The sequence below is a fragment of the Anser anser genome (genome assembly GCF_964211835.1).
Source record: "Anser anser genome assembly, chromosome: 6".
In the NCBI taxonomy this organism is placed as follows: domain Eukaryota; kingdom Metazoa; phylum Chordata; class Aves; order Anseriformes; family Anatidae; genus Anser; species Anser anser.
Genome location: NC_139726.1, coordinates 12,050,713 through 12,068,018, shown reverse-complemented (window position 1 = coordinate 12,068,018; position 17,306 = coordinate 12,050,713). Strand labels below are relative to the sequence as shown.

The 17,306-nt window shown below is 40.9% G+C and overlaps 1 long non-coding RNA gene across 1 annotated transcript; it reads right to left on the bottom strand.

The window, feature by feature from the left end:
* Positions 1 to 652: 652 nt before the first annotated feature.
* LOC310901734 lies at positions 653 to 17,217 on the bottom strand. The gene is made up of 3 exons (XR_014586088.1): positions 11,453 to 17,217; positions 9,223 to 9,295; positions 653 to 8,773 (listed from the first exon to the last, which is right to left on the bottom strand). It is a non-coding gene; the product is annotated as an uncharacterized lncRNA (long non-coding RNA).
* Positions 17,218 to 17,306: the final 89 nt, after the last annotated feature.

The following is a 17,306-nucleotide window of genomic DNA, read 5'->3' as shown; positions in this document are numbered from 1 at the left end:
AACTGACTTAGGAGCTGTTCTGTGGTAGCTGGGGAGGCATCAGGCAGCAACACAGCTTGTAAGGTTACAGGCAAGCTGTGACATTACCTATTTATTTTTAAAACTCACAATTTTGTCATTCATAGCAATATGGTAATATTTTCAAGGCAATTTCCATTAAGGAAAAAGTCCAGAGTTTTATTTTTATTTTTAGTAAAAAGAAAGCTTTAAATTGTTATTTGAGTTGTTTACACATCTCTCATACTCCTTGATGAGTCCTTTCAAGGATGGAGATCACTGAAAACCAACTTGTCAAATGCTCCTTTTGCTGCTAGGACAATAAGCCCGTGTACTGATTAGCAAAGTGTATACCTTTCCTACTTAACCTAGTGCATCTCATTATGAACTTCACATGGAGTTTCTACAACAAATTGTTTTGGAGATCAGGCATGAAGGCACGGAAGATGGTCCCAAACCAGAATTATTAATACCATTCTTCTTTTCAGCTTTCAACTTTATTTTATTCCAAGTATTTGCATTTCAGAAATAGGAGACTGAATACAACTTCAAGTTTTGGCAAGTGATCCTCTGCTCGACCTGAGTCTTTTCTTTAGACAGGAGATCACCATGATTTGTTTTAAGCATGTCTCCTGAAACAGGAAAAGAAAACATGGAGTTTGCAGTAGAAAGCCGGCAAGAAATTCACTGTCTTTCTGGAGAGAAAGTACCCATGGTACTGTAGGCATATGTATTTGTTAACTAAATTTAATGTATTGTGAAAGGTTTACAGATGCTTACAAACTGCATACAGTGTCCCATTGGAGCAAAATTCATCTAGTATCAGTTCACTGGATTTGTACGGTCCCAGGAGATGGAAACGAAGCCACAGTAATGCTTTGATTTAGAGTGTGTTTTTATTTATTCCTAAATATAATGTGCCTGTGTAGCAAACAATTCTTCTGCAGAGAAAAGATGTACAATCGCTTGAAACTAACAACACATTAAGTTGACTATTACTGGAATCCTGCTGCCTTTTATTGCTGTGTATAATAACTTGACAAATATATTCAGATCTGGCATGGTTTTAACACTCATTCCATGTCTGCTCTCTTTCTGCTAACGTGGTCTAATCCACTTAAGAGAGGATAATGAAAAAAAGACCTGATAAATCCTACCTAGAATTTGTAATTTGTATGGGTTTTCTGCAGCCCCCAATACAGTTAGTTTAAAACTAACTCAGGCATCTTGCCATAAGTTGCAGCCTGTTCTCCATGTGGTTATAGACACTCTGGAGACAGAGTTAACTTTCCATTAAAGAAGATCACTTCCAGCAAGACTTTCTGCAAATGGAGGAAAGCCAACCCCACCTCTGGCAGTTATGTCCACCAGAGATGGAGGGCCAAGAAGGAAAACATCTAACTTAAATCCAAGGTGGCTGAGCAGTGATAGAGGTGAACTGAAGAGGTTAAAAGTGTCCTTTGGTGGCTCCTTTGAAAATAGGTGAATGCCTAACGCTCATGGACATGACCTCTGAGATAAGACAGCCCTTGAAGGTCATTGGGCTTTTACAGATAACTTGTATTCTTCCCTTGTGTTTTTATTTTTTATTGTTTTACCAGTTTTTTTTGTTTGTTTGTTTGTTTGGGATTTTTTTTTTTAATAGTTTCTTTTAGTAGTGCCAAGTGTTACCATGAGCTCTGCATATATCCTGGACCACATCTCCAAGCCAACTTCTAACTGGCAAGTCAGCAGACCAGTCCAAAGCAAATCTTCCCTCCAACTGGTCCTAAACCTTATGGTTTAACATCTGTCCTAAAACCATTAGAATACATAGCAAGATCCCTGCTGATTTCATGCAAGTCAGGAATTTCTTGACCTTTTCTGGGCATGCCTCCAAAACATTTGTAGGATACTGAAGGATGCTCATAACAACACTCTCTTTGGGCCCCATCTCTCTCCTTGTTCCCAAACTTTACCCTTTCCTCTTCCATATATTAGGCTCCTCCAGCATCACATTTTGCAGTATAAATGTCACGTTTGCCTGGACTAGAAGTTGACTCTGATTGGCATATTCTCAGCTGGGACAGTTTGACCTGAATTTCTCAGAAATATGGTAAGTCTCAGGAGTTTAAAGCAGATGGGCAAAGCAAGACTGTATGGCAGAGAAAGAAGAGAGGGAAAAGCAACAGCATGTGTATGTACTTGTTAGCAATTTCTGGCCATTGCAAAGCCTCTGCAACAAGTGGCAACAAGCAGGATACAACAGCAAAACATCAGGTTTTTGCTCCATCCAGCATTCCTTCCACTTGTGCATATAGGCTCCTGGGGACTTTATAAGCCCATTTTCATCACAGCCCTCAGCACTCTGCTGATCCACCTGGCTCAGCACACAGCTACAACCCAGATAGCTGCAGGCTACTTGGTCAGTATGTGCAAAAGATCATTTGCCTGACACCAAATAAAGCCAAGATGAAACTGAGTCCTCAAAGAAAGAGAGGAAGTATCTCTTATCTCCTTGCATACATGAGAGATAAAGAAAAAAAAAATTAAAAAAAAAAGGTCACTAGAAAGCAAGTGCCAGTTATGGTGATATTAAGATGGAGCAGAAGAAAGGTTTATTGTCCCGGAGCTGTGGAGGACACTGAATTAGTCAGTGTTTCCTTCAACATTTCTTTACTCTCCAATCTGCTGTTTTTTCTACCAGCAAGTAATCTTCAGACAGTTTTCTCTCAGATCTTGGTGCAGCTGCAAGTGAAAACATCCCTTCTGCCCATGCTGGTGAGTAGATGCTGCAGCAATCATGCTGGTGTGTGTGAGTAAAGGAAACCTCTTTTCCTTCCCCTCAGGAAATCCATGCCTGTCTCCTGGTCAGTTTGTACAGTCCTTAGCACTACAGAGCTTCTGGTGGGCACAGAAAAGGAGTGGAAAGCTCTCCTCTTTTTTCAGACCTTGTGTGAAGGAGGAGGCTGTCAGCTGCAAGGAGGCTTTGTTTCTTCACCTGTCACCCAAGCCAGTAAATGCTCTAGATAATGACAGGAATTGTGCTCACTGATGACTGCTTTCTTCCCAGCAGCTCCTCTGATGCAGACCCAAATTCAAAGCAGGTCAAAACTGATTAAATAAGACTTGTGCTAACAGGCGAAGTTGGTCTCACAGCTCATTTTCCCCCATCCACACTTCACCGGTGGCCTTTCTGTAAACCTTTGCCATCACTCTGGCAGGCAGGATTATTTTTCCAGTAACAGAAAAGGAAATAATCGGCTCCCTGTAGGCACCAGTGGAACCCCACACCCATCCCTGCCTCCCTGTGCCTACATCACCATCTGGGGGCAGGTCCCAGCAGCAAACAGTGCTGTCCCATAGGGAGGGATTTGAAATGGAGTCATCTCAGCAAGTGGTTTCAGACCGGGGTCTCAGTCTCACACAGGAGAAATGTGTTTCTCCCTGATTAGCCTTGGAAACTTGAACTTCTGCATCCAGGACTTTGGGTTGAACAAACATTCCTGATTCCACATCCTTTTTCCTGGCTGGCTATGCTATGTGTATATGGGTTTGTCACCCTTCCTAGCTTGGCAAAAAGCCCTGCAGGGGGGGGGAAAATACACACACACACACACACACACACACAAAAGGAAAATTATTGTTGTGCTCTCTCTCAGTAACTTTCTAGTTAAAAACAAAAACACAATAAAAAAAAAAGTCACAATACCAGGTAACAGAAGAAAAAAAAACTGTTCAAGACAGCTTGGTGTTGGAGTACAGAACAAGGATGCAATGTGATTCAGTTTGTCATGTTCTCTCTATCTTCATCTGCCCACCTCACCAGGCTGTTGCTTAGCTGGCTTGTGGGATGCAAGAAGGAAATTTATCCTGCTGGCTCCTTCAGAGCAGGCCTCTCCATTCATGTCTTCAGTTCAAAGCACTGAACTTTTGCAGAGTGGTGGGTAAAGTTTCCATTGGTGTCAATACACGTCAGTAACAGCAGACTCTGACAATTTTCCAGAGAGCAAAAGCTATACAGAGAGTTGGTGTATAAGATTTCACTCTTAGGGGCTTTCAAAGGCCAGAAGAGTTAAAATCGAGTGGGGTTATCTGATACATGAGGTACCCATGCATCAAAACTTCCTGGGAGCAAATGCCAGTGGTGAAGGTCTTGTTCCCTGTGTCCCCAGACAGAAGAACAAACATTGGCTGTGAGGTTTACCTTCCATTTTCCAGTGTTCATTGCTCCCAATGTTCCCAATAGTTGGAGACACCTCATCAGACGTGACTCTACCTCACAATTTCATCTGCACCGTGTTTGGCTGATTGATGCTGCATGGGCCTGCAGATCCTCTGCAGTGAAGAAAAGAAGTGCTCTATAAATCCAGAGTTTGGAGGAACTTTTTTCACCTAATCTGTCCCAAATGTTACGTTGTTGAAATACAACACACAATGCAGGCATAAGCTGGTATTCATCCAGGAGAGGGATCAGAAGGTGCAGCAGCTGTACCTCCCCCAGAAATGTCAGTATGCCCATCTGACCACTTGCCATCTGAGCCCTTCCTTTGTTGTGCCACACTGACTAGGAGCTGAGAAACCTTGTTAGCCATGTGGAGTTAAACATTTGTATTGTCCTGGCTTCCAGCAGAGATCCAGGTAATTCCTCATGTATTCAACAGTTCCTGATTTTTATTTTTTTTCCACCATGGTGTAGTTTAGACAGTGCACAAGCTTTTTGAAAAAATACACTGAAGTCCAGCTTCAGACTTGATGGATTATAGGATTTTCCATCTCTGCACACTTGTGTAGGAGGCTAACCAATGTATTAAGTTGCTCAGAGAAGGATTGCTTTGCAGGTGGAGAGACAGATTCCTCCAAGCCTGTGCTACCGAAGAGCGTTAGGAACAGGAATTGGGCAAACACAATCATGCAGTTTCAAGAACAGGATACAGCCTTTTTAATAGATATATTCAACACTTCTACCAAAAACAAAATGTCATAGTAATCAGACATCTTCCTGAGCCAGTTGAGCCATACAGAGTTCCTCAGCCCCACAGCACATAGTCCTCAATTTCAGTTAAGAAATCAATCTGAAGCAGGCAGTATCGCAGCCTTCCTGTCTCCCAGACCATGAGGTTATCACAGGTCTACAGCTCAGCAGCTTGTGTTAGTGGAAGGGACAAATTTGTCTTAGCACCAGTCTCAAACTCTGGGAGTCCCTTTGCAGTTCCAGGACACCCCACAATTGTCAGAAACAAACAAACAAACAAACAAAATGTAGGACTGATAACCAAGTCCTGCCAGTTATTCTCTGGTAGAGACTACGGACAACTTCTGTCAGCAAGGCATTGGTCAGCTCTGGTGTGTTAACCAATTCCAGCAGATTGAGCAGGACTCATGATCGCCCATTTTGATTTATTTTTACCATATTCTTTACCACTGTTCTTGCCTGTGCCAGCAAGCTCTTCCTGAAGCTCAGGAAACGTCCTGAAACAATGTGCTGTGCCTGTAAAGCACTGTGAACAGCCAAACTGGGGGTGGGGACTGGGGAAGATGGAGGGAAAAGGTTTGATTTTTTGCCCCTAGGGTCAGAGAACAGATCCTTTCTCATTTTATTTTTTGTGCAGATGTAATCTGTGAGTTTAGCTGGCTTCTAAACTAAACTAAACTAAACACTGGACAATGTATGCATTCACGTGTATTTGTCCAACATGTCTGGTCTCCAGCCACCTCCTGGTGGCCATGCCCATGAAGAAAGTTAACAGCCAGCTGAGCAGCCTGTGCTATCAATCGCTTACTCCTTTCGGTTACAGTGACTGGAGTCAGCCAGAACATGGTACAGACACGCATTCAACTAATCTGCTTGATCGCAGCTGAATGGGGTTACAGGCCTCTACCAAGCAGCTCATGTTGCAAATTTGAGGGACAGCAGCCTCCAGCCTCCATGACAAGCAGCTGGAGATGGCTTGGGAGCCACAGTATTTTCCAGAAGCCTCTGTTTAGAGAGCAGCTGCTGACTGACATCCTTAATAGGTAGTAACATATCTCATCAGGGCCTGGTGCCCCTAAAAGCCACCTTGTGTGCAAGGGAGAGCTGCTGTGAGGCAGAAAGGGGGAACGGATAAAATGCAAAGACCCCTTTTGATGTCCTCAGTGTTAACCACCATTACCATCCATTATTCATGGTTCCCATGTGGACTTAAGGCGAACAAGGTATTAAAAATTTACATCTATCTTCCTCCCCACTCCTTTTAGAAGGTGGTGGATGTGAGCATTTGTTGTTGATTAGCCATAATGATAATTGCAAAGAAAGTGCAAATGACTTCACTGGGGAGATACGATGCATTTCTCATTAAACCCAGACTAATAGAAAACTCTTGACCTGTCTCTCTTTTATTCCAGAATCCCTGATCCCACATTAATTTAATATTTATTACAATTGAAGATACAGAGCTAGATATTGGTCTGCCTAACATCTCTGCAGGCCATGATGGTTATGTAATTTACGCAGTTTTAGGCATAGGGTAATTCTGGTATATTATAATACATTTTTTATTTTGTAGACATTTTGCACTTTATAAAAAAAAACTTTAATTGGCAGTAAAAATGTTTGAAAAGTCATCTTTATATATTATTTATATAAAATATGTATTTTGAATAAGCAATATTCCTCCTTTTTGTTGGTTTATATTTTGTGCTTCCTGACATTCAGAAGAGTAGCAGAAAACCAGTCTATTTCAGTTTTGTTTATATGCAGTTTCACTTTTTAGTTGTTAGTGGTGTAAGCTGCTGTAGCACAAATAGGCTTGAGGGTCCTGTAGCCCCTTCTAATTCAAAAACACTTGAGTCTGCTACAATTCAGACTAAATTTCTAAATTCTTTTTGATCTAAAAATGTCCAGCTCAGTGACAGGTATGGTATGCAAGGTGGTAGCAATCACAGCGTTACCACCATTTTTCTAATTCCCATTTTCCTTACGAACTGTTGCATGTATTGCATGCCTATAATAGAGCTGACGAAAAATTTGCCATGATATTTCTTTTTTTTTTCTGTTGCAAAAGGCAGACTGGATCAAAGCCAAAATACTTCATGGCAATTTTCTCAGATCGTGCCCAGAATAGCAAATACATCCATGATAAACCTTATCACCTGGGCTGTCTCTTACTCAGTAGAGCCCCCCAGGCTACAAAGTCAGTCTCTTTCCATGGCTTAATGAATATTTCATTATTTATACTAAGTGGAACAGCTTCAGGAGAAGAGATGGAAAATGGTTTCCATGCCAGGATGACAAATAGGCCAGTAATGCGTTCTAGGCTTTACTAACTTTTTTTAAAAGCAAAACTTGGACTTTCGTATTTAAACAATTTATTCATAACCTAGTCAGGGTATCCCAGCAGTCAGAAGAAAAGGAATAAAATATTCTTGTTAGTGTGCACCTGTCTGGCCAATGTTGTGTGCTGTAATACAAACCTGCAAGTATTATCAAGTTGTTTCCTTTTACACAATCACACCATGAACAATGTAAAAGCTGGGAATTCTCAGAAGGGGAATTGAATATAGACAGGACTGAACATATTTGCACTTCACATACATCGCTGAGAACATTCTGGACATAGATCGCTTTGCATTTGTCCCTTGGAGAGGACCTTGAGATGCTGTTGAGGATCATTCCTGTCTGCTGCTGACCTCTAAACTGCACAGGTAAATTGCAAAAGCTGCAACAGTCAGCTAAAAAGCAATTTCATTGGGAAAGGGGTAAATCACCAAGGTGGAAAATGGGAAAAGCTCAAAGCATAAAAGTGACCATGATTGCCAAGAGGAGACCACATATTACCCAGTAAAACATATTTTTAACTTTGGCTTATGGCAGGTGACCGTTGTCAAGAAATCCAACTCTGGTCTTAGCCTTTTCTTCCTTGTTGAACAAAATGCTGTACTGGTGAACCAAAATCAGTGGGGTACATCAGGAAAATTCATCTGCCTTCTGGAAACACTGGACATAGTATTTGCTGCCTGTTGATCAAGGCTGGGAGAAACACTGAGCAGTTTATCCTTGCATTTGCATTGCAGTCCTTCCTTGACGTGTCCTGGCAAGACCCTTGTGCAGCTAGTGACTCCTAAAGCCTTCACCATGCACGAGTGTAAAGTCCAAAGAGTAAGGACTCATTTGATTTGTGTATTCCCCTGGAGAATAAAGCTCAAGTCTGTCTTTCAGCATGCACAGAAAACATCAATGAACATACTCTTAAGTTTAAGCGAACGCCTTTAAACCATATTCAGTCAAGGTACTTAAGCACATGGATATTTAAGCTGAAGTCCCAGCTGAAATTAGATGCTGTGGAGGTGCAGTAAGACATTGCTCTGTCAATGGGGTTTCTGGAGCCAATGCATTCTGGAGTAGCAGCAGCTTCCAGGAGCAAGGACCCTGTTCACACCACATCACCACCTTTCACAGCACTTTAGAGACTCTCAGGCACTTGCATTAAGGAAGTGATGAATGAATCAAGTTTCCCTTTGCTTAGGCTGCCAACTTACAGCTCCCACTTGGTGTTGTATCAGATGGTGTTTTTTGGTGCCTGACAGGTTGTGCCAACTTCTCTGTTGCCTGCTCTGGGATCCAGTGTCTGGCCAACCTCCAGCCCAGGTGGTCTAAATGACTTGTGACTCTCTTGAATTGACACACCATAATCTGATATCCCTCCTAGGCAAGTGTATGTCTTGGAAGCCATGGGAACTATCACACTATTGTGGTTTAACCTGGCAGGCAGCTAAGCACCACACAGCAGTTCACTCACTCACCACCACTGTGGGACTGGGGGTAGAATAAAAATTAAAAATAAATAAAATAAAAAGTAAGTTGAGACAAAGACAGTATAATAGGACATAAAAGGAAGGGAAAATAATAATACTGATAATAATAGTAACATAAAATAAATATAAAATATATGAAACAAGTGATGAACAATGCAGTTGCTCACTACATGCTGATGCCCAGCCATCCCCCACCTGCATGTTTTATTGTTCAGCATGATGCCACATAGTCAGTTTGGGTCATCTATCCTGTCTCTGTCCCCTCCCAGCTTTTTGTGCACCCCCAGCCTTCTCACTGGCAGGGCAGCACGAGAAGCTGAAAAGGCCTTCTTCAACAGGTAAAACATCAATGTGTTATCAGCATTATTCTCATCCTAAATCCAAAACACCCACCATGCCAACTACTAGGAAGAAAATTAACTCTGTCCCAGCCAAAATCAAGACACTCACTTTTCCTCTCCAGCACATTCATGAGCCTAGGATGGAAATATGCTGCAAGTCCCACGTTGTCTCCAGATTCCAGCTTCATTTCCAGAACAAAGAAACAGAAATAGGAATGATTGCAGCACTCATAAAATGGTGTTCAAGTGAGAAAACAAAATCTATAAAGTAAGACTATGAAAACTGTACAGCCTCCAACTCACAGAGTACATTTTTGAAGGACAGAAAGAAAAGAAAATTGTCGGTTTAAACTAATTAATCTTCCTTTTTCTTTCCCTCTCAGCTTTTTAAAAGTCAGAGGTAGTTTGTTGGTTTTTTTTGGTTTTGTTTTTGTTTTCCCAAAGCAATATGTTAGCCCTACCTCCCAGGTATTCTTTCTTCAAAGCAAGCCCTAAGAGTCATCTTGCAATAACATATTACAGAAAACACAATAGAGACGAAAGTGAAGAAGCAAAAAAGAGACTGTGTATTTCTCCAGAGAATGTAAATGTATACTACATAATCATAAGCAATATACAATGACATAAACTCTTCCATAAATATTCTCATATGTAACATTCTTTAATCGTGATGAAAGGGGAAACTGGGGCTTCCTTGGGGGATGGTGTGTTCATGTTCATAATCATATCTGTCTTTTTACCATAAAGCATTTTAATTTTCAGCCAGCTTTGTGATTTTGCAAATGTTTAAGGAAAAAAAAAAACTGTCATAAATTTGGTGACAGGAGGGGAAACTTGGAAATATATTTGAACTCAGTTGTTAAAATGGAAATGCAAAATCTGTGTATGAAAACTGTCCATTCTGCAGGTCATGTCTGCAAAGAACCAGTATCTCTATTTGACATTCTTAAAAGAGTCACTGTGGTTTTGCAGACACATTACAACCACTGATTGTCCTCCAAAGACTCATTTGTTTCAGTGGAGCTATGCTGATCTGCTCCGGCTGCAGGGCTGCCTTAAAATCTCAGCCATAACATAAAGCAAGGGAGACAGTAAACAGCCCACAAACAAAATAATGTCTTTTGCCTAAAAATGGTGTGTCTATTTAAGTATGAAGTTTGTTAATTTAACTGGAGAGCAAATGTTTACCACAAAGAAAAGGGAGTTCCGTTACAGTGCAAGAGACCAACAAGCAATGTCTTCAGACAGCCCATGAGGCAAACAGTTAAAACCCCAGAGCAAAATTCTGCCTATAGTAAATCCTGTTTGTCAGCATTAACTATAATTACTACCTGTGACTGTATCCCACATCAACAATAGCATGTAATGTAGTAGAAATCCAAGTTTGTTTTGGCACACAATTTTTCATTTTCATATAGATAACATTCTAAAAACTGTCATAGATGTGATATTTTAAATGAATTTCTGCTTATCCTTCCACAACATCCCAAAGGTCTTGGCAAAGTCTGCATCTAGTCCTGCGAGAGCTGTCTGCCTCTGTGACGTGAATTTTTCTTAGTCTTTATTGAGGAACAGGTATACATAAACCACCACCAATATGCAGACAGAGATGGGGAAAAAAATCCCAGCCTAAGTTTGCCATTCAAGAAGCATGGCAAGAAAAATAGCTTGGTAGGCAATTAAATGCAAGCTTCACTTGGAGCCAGGTGACTCAGAGGTTGGCAGGGTGAAGGCACAGCACACCGGTTTCTAATACCAATGACATAGAGTCTGCACCACATCCAGTGCCTTTGATTCCTATTGCTGAACTAGTTGGTGTGCAGCTGGATCTACCAGGGAGACTGCTTTAAGTACAAGACCAGAGTGAGCCCTGTGGATTTGTAGTGAAAGACTTAAACTGTTTTACTACTGGCTCATGGAATCATTCAACAGCTTAAGCTGAAAGCCAAGTCTATATTATATAGCATTCAGGTATGCTGACAAATTGCAGGACAAAGAAAATTGCTACATGCATAGACATCATTCTGCTGGAAAAAAGCCTCTGTGTAAATGAAGTTACACTGGCAAAATGAACATTTTGATGGAAAAGTGTCTGTTGTTCAAATGGGTAATTTATCTACAAATGCAAAAGTCCTGTTGCCAGAATAAATCAGACATCTGCTAGGGGCCCTAGCCAAAATATCTTTTGCAGTATAACCTTTGTAGTGCAAATCAGCCCTAAGAGGATCTTTAAAAACAGTCATAAAAGAACAATGGATTTAAAATTAGCAGAGATCAGGATAAGATTCGGAGGAGACATTTCTCTTTCAGGAACTTAAAGGGAAACACAGAGAGCTTACTATTAAAAGCAGGAGTGTGTCCTTGAAATGTCTGTATTGCTGGTTGAAATCACATTTCATCAAAACATGAAAGAATGAAAGAAAAACGATGCCATGTTCAAAAGCTTCGTAGACCACATTCTATGAAGTATCCTAGCACTTGCTTGATTTTATGCAAGTAAAGGATTTTCTTGAAAGCATCAGTCTTTAACCACACACTTAACTACTTGCTACATGATACTTGTAAGAAACGGCATCCGCTTCCATTGGTGAAGACTCTTAATGGATGAAAGAAGTACACCTGAATGATATCAAGTTGGCATCATTCCCTCTCACAGAAAGGCTCTCAAACCATGTGCTTTGAAATAATCAATATTATTTTCTTCAGATGAGCAGGAAGGTGGGTGCTCCCTTCCAGGAGAAGTCAAAGCCCATCTTTCTGGCAGAGCAGGGAAACAGAAGAGTTGTGCTCAGAGTGTATAGGTGATAGCATGAGATTGGCCAGATGAAACTAGGAGGAAGGAATTAAACTGGCTAACCAAAAGAGGAGAAGCAATAAAGATCCAGATTCTGAAAGGGATTTAGATGCCCAGAGTTCCTATTTAGATGGTAAAAGTCTTTGGACTTCCTAGGAAATGCCAAGGGAATTGTCGCAAAGCCTGATCTGACAGTGGTTTATGTCACCTCTGGATCAAAAACTAAAAATACCCAGAAAGTCAAAGGCAAAGTGAGTGCTAAAGAGGAATTAGGTTCTGAAGTCCTGTTGGAAATTTTGCCTGGGCAACTCGATAGGCTGTCAAATAGTCCCAGGTGGCTAGTGGTAGCCCAGCAGGGATGTGACTTCTTACCTTGCAAAAGCAGGCAGTCATGATAAAAGACCATTTTTATATCCCTTGTAAAGAAAAGTCAATGTTCATTTGTTTGGGAGGCCTCCTTGACAGAAAGCTTTATCAGCCATGAAATTAGCCCTTCATGCTCTCTTAAGCCAATAGGCCAGGACAGAGATGCCTGCTGCACCTGATGCTTGCAGTTAGTTCTGATTAGCAGCCCCTCATGGATTTCAAGCAGCGGCCTCCTTAAATGCAGACTGTAAAACTTTACTGGCTGCACTAAATCAATAGGGAGGTGAGGGATGGGGCTGGACAAGAAAGGGGAGAAATAAACAGACACTAAAGCTGCAAAGTTATTATCTGCTTTGGCAAATAGCCACCAAATTTTCTCAGTATACTGTATACACACAAACACACACTCACATACACAGTCTCCCTAGCAAAGCAAAAAAGAAAATAGCCTTTAAATAATATGTTAGTTCCCTTGGGCAAATAAGAACCACACGGCTATATTTAGCAAGGAAATAAAACTGCATTGTAAAGCCCTGGAGACCTATTATGGCAATGCCCTCTGCACTTTCTGTGTTTAGAGGATACTTATTTATTTGAGTATGAGAAGATTGCTAGAGACCCAGGTGAGCCTGCAGTCTCTTGGTGGCTGTGGGATGTGACCATTAGCTACCCAAAACTTCACAGCAGTGCTATTACAAAGATGACAACCCCATGCTGTGGGAACTGTGACCCCGCAAGGATATTTCAGAAATTAACAAACTCACAATACAGTAATTCGGTTTGGAAAGAGAAAACTCATCCTGGGAATATTTCTGCATGGGAGCAGATCCTTTAAAGCAAGAAGAATGCTGAGATTTAACATGTGTGATGAGTTTTCAGGGAGAGATCCTAAGGACTTGATTAAGAGTCCACAGAAGGGTTGACACTGACTGAATCAACCTCCGACATTTCACAGGAAATCAGCAACACAGTTCAATGCAGGGGAAAAAAAATGAGAATAAAGAGCAGGCTTCATCTCATCCAATTTTCAACATCTGTAGAATGTAATGTAGACTATTCTACCCGAACTAGTTTCCCGTTGCTCGCTTCTGGTCCTCAGAGGAAAACAGGATTCTCTTTAAGGTGCAATTCACCTGACTTATTTTTGGATGAAATGATTTCTGCTCTGAAAATGTCTGTCTACTGACTGTAAAAAGGCATAGGGCAAATCCTATTCAGAGTGACCAGTGACAATAGCAAAGAGAGATTGATACAGAGCAAATTCATTTAATATGAAAAGTTATTAGAAGATGTGTTATTTTTTACAGTTTGCTTTAGATAATCTTGCAGGATAGAACAGAACAATTTTTTTTTCTAATGATATTTTATTAAATAGATTTTAAAATCCCTCTCTCTCAATTTTATAGGAAGTACCTTTAAAAGGAATTACTTTGAGCAATTTAATTTCTCTTCCATATCACCAAAGCCTTCCCTGTAGATTCAAATCAGAACCAGGGACTTTCCCAGAAGCAATCTGAATGGATTTTGACCAGACATTGATAGCATTGCATTTAAAAACATAATGAAGCCACCTGAATGGAATGAAATCAGGTGCACTAGGGATAGACTGAAATGTGGAAAGACAGAGTCATTCTCAGATTGAGTGAACACTTTCACATTTGTGGACTGCAACTGAGGCTTACAGCAAGGTCAGCATCTTGAAAACCCAACAGATAGCTCATTATATTCATACATCCAGACTGTGTATTAAAGAATACAGCTGGGGAAGACTCCGAGTGTGGGAGCTTGGCACTTTAATTCTAGCTCAGCATCCCCCTCTGCTTCTATGTCCCCATGTGTAAAATTAAGATAATAATATTGCTTTCATCTTCCCCACCATGGTGTTGTGACTATTAATTAGGTAGCATGTGCAGAGACCTGGATAAATGTTAAGTTTTAATCAGGTCTTGATGAGCTTGGGGAATGCAGTGAGGCCTGAGCTGAGGGTGGAAGAGTGAGCCATACTGATCTAATCTACCTGGCACAGGTCAATGCTGTTGGCATAATCCCCCTCCTCACACCCTTCCAAGCAACAGCTGTAGCCCTCAGTAAAGCAATACCAGTTATTTACTGGCAAATTTGGCATTCCTCTTGCCTCCCTAACTGGTGTGACTCATCCCTGGCAAAGGGCTGGTCCACACCTCTTCCACACACTTTTTTCTTGTTTGTTGTGGGCATTTTTGTGGGGGTGATGTTTTGTTCTTCTTCTTCATTGTAGTGTTTCTTTCTGAATTACTTATAATTCTGTGATGATTGATTTAACTCCTTTTGAAAGGAACTAAAGGTTTTTGCTTCCTGTATTTTCTCCAAGAGCATCATGTACAGTATAAGCTATTACTGTGGACTATCTTTTTGCTGCTACTCCTGTGCCCAGGTCTGAGATTTAGGGACCCATGATGTTTCAGAGGACAAATCACTCCCAAAAGCAGTGTTATCCTATGGGAAGCACTGAACCAAGTTCCACAGGAAGCTGAGGACAATATCCAAAGGTGGAAACTCAGAAATATATGTAAAACAAGTGCTTCTGTTGTGGGTGGAATAGAGAACTCAGGAAAAGCAGAAACATAACCCCCTGAATTAATGATGAATCCCAGCACTCAGAGATGTGTCTTTTAAACAACCTTTGATAATTGGCCTCTCGGTAGCATGTAGTGCACATCCTGAAATAATGGAATGGAAATCAGCATCAATCAACACAGCATGAGGTTCCTTCTTCTCCGGCAAACACATATCCTTGCTAAACACTGGTGGCTGTTTGTCCTAAATTTAACACCAATTAGGGCCTGATCCTCAGCTCTGCCTGAAGGGATGAATGTCCTCCACACCCATCCAAGTCCATCACGAAACACAGAAATATCTTAGCATCCATTTGAAGACATTCTGCAGAGTCAGACCCTTAATAGTTTGATAGCTTGAATTCTAACATTGCCCAGAGCACTAAAACTGATAAACAGAGACATCCTTGTACATTTATATACAACAAAATAGAGGCAACAATAACAGGAAAAAAATGCTATTGCTGTGCTTTTCTTGTGTATCTCTAGAGACAGAAAATCTGCAGCAGAGATAAGAGGGGATAATAAGAGGAGAGAGGTGGCATCGATGGGGGGAAGCCTAAATAATTGGTGTGAAGTTTCGCACCATGTCAGAAAGGCAAACTGGGCTAATTTTCTATGAACATCCCAAAGAGGAATTCAGTATTATTTTATTTCTGCTTGTTCAGCTATAAATATAGAGTATTCTTCCATGTTCCTCCTTTTCTGTCATAAAAATCAATGAAAGTTTCTCGCATCATACCAAACAATTTCTCTAAGCTGAAAATGCAGGAAGAAGGCTCGGCTGTACAGCATGCACCATGCCTTGTCCCCTGCCTCTGTCCTCAGCAGTCTGAAATGTCACCAGGTCTCTGTAGCTGCTAGCAAAGGCATCCAGATTCTCTTTATGTCCATGGCCCTTCACATTCAGCCTTCTTTCTCCAATGTGATGGCAAATGACTTTGGTAAAAACAAACACCAGTGATAGTGATGGGCACTCACTTAAACTTTGCCTCAGCCGCTTGTTTTGCTCAGAGCAACTTACTGCGATAAAAAGGAGGATGATCCATGAACAGATCTAGCTCATGGAACTAAGGAAGCATCGCTCAGCAAGTCCAACGTGGTGAGTGATGCACAGACAGCAAGACTGCCATCAAGACATTAAATAAAATTAGCTCTTCTGACTGGAGCTGAAAGTTATGAAAATACAGTGGTGTGAGTGGATGAAAAAACCCTCCTCAATGGTGCCATCATCCAGTGAGACGTTGTGGAGAGCATAGGCATACCTGGAAGGGCTCTGCTGTCATGGAGAAGATACTGCAAAAGGCCCTGCCCTCCCTGCTTTGGGAAAAAATGAGAAATGGCCATTATCAATAGCCACCCATCTTTTGGGCAGCTGATAAGTAGAGGGACCGTGGTGCTCTTTCTTCTTATCTGCCCTCTTAGAAATGACAGACCTGAGTGCAGCAAGTCTGACCTTCTGTTGCTGGCAGCCACAAGCATTTGTCAAGTCTTAGACAACTTTTAGAGGTGAAGATAATTTCATCACCTTAGAGAGGCAGCCAAAGCAAGCCACAGTGAGGTCACAAACAAACCATATCTTCCCTTGTCAAACTGATATCAAAAGAGCTCAGCTGAAATCCATTTAAATCAATGAATTATAATTGTTAGTCCAGAGTAACAGAAAACGTGGAGCATTTTCCTCATTTCTTATCCTTTTCTAGGTTTTGAAACATGCACAATTAAAATGCTTTCATTTTTCTTCATTAGACCCTGAATATTCAATGCAAATGAAAGGACTAGATGAAAACTTCCTAGTAAAACAATAGTTGGCTGGAAAATGCTGACCTGGGGAAATGCAAAGTTTCATAGTTATATCTTGACTGGAAAGTTTCACTGGAAAAAAATGCCTACATAAGGTCAAATGTCTAATTTTCAATACATTTGAAAGTTTCTCATTTGATTTTCTGTGACGTAGTAATATTTGAAGAAATACTATTGAAGATAATGGGTTTCTTCTCCTCCTGCCATGGTCAACTTTTATCTAAATTAAACATTTGGACAAGCTTGAAGTGAAGCCTTTTCAGAATATATTTTTCACAGCATGAGAACAAATATCTGTAATGTTGATGGCAAAACTTAAACATACATGATAGCATTAACAAAAAGATAGCAGTAACATCACTTCCATCTTTATAGCTTGTGTTTAAATTTCAGAGGAACTGGTGTTATCCTCAACTATATCTTCCTTCTAGAGGATTTCCATGTAATTAATCTATATCTTAATCTCAATCTCAGAATGGTTCTACCCCTCCCAGAGACTTTCAAATGCTTCCCAGGATTTGATCAACTACAGTCAAACCCTCCCATATTTTCCCATTGGGCCTCACCTGGGTGAGCAAAGAGAAGAGAGCATTTGCAGAACTTCTTGTTGAGTGATTGCACCATATAAACTTAAAA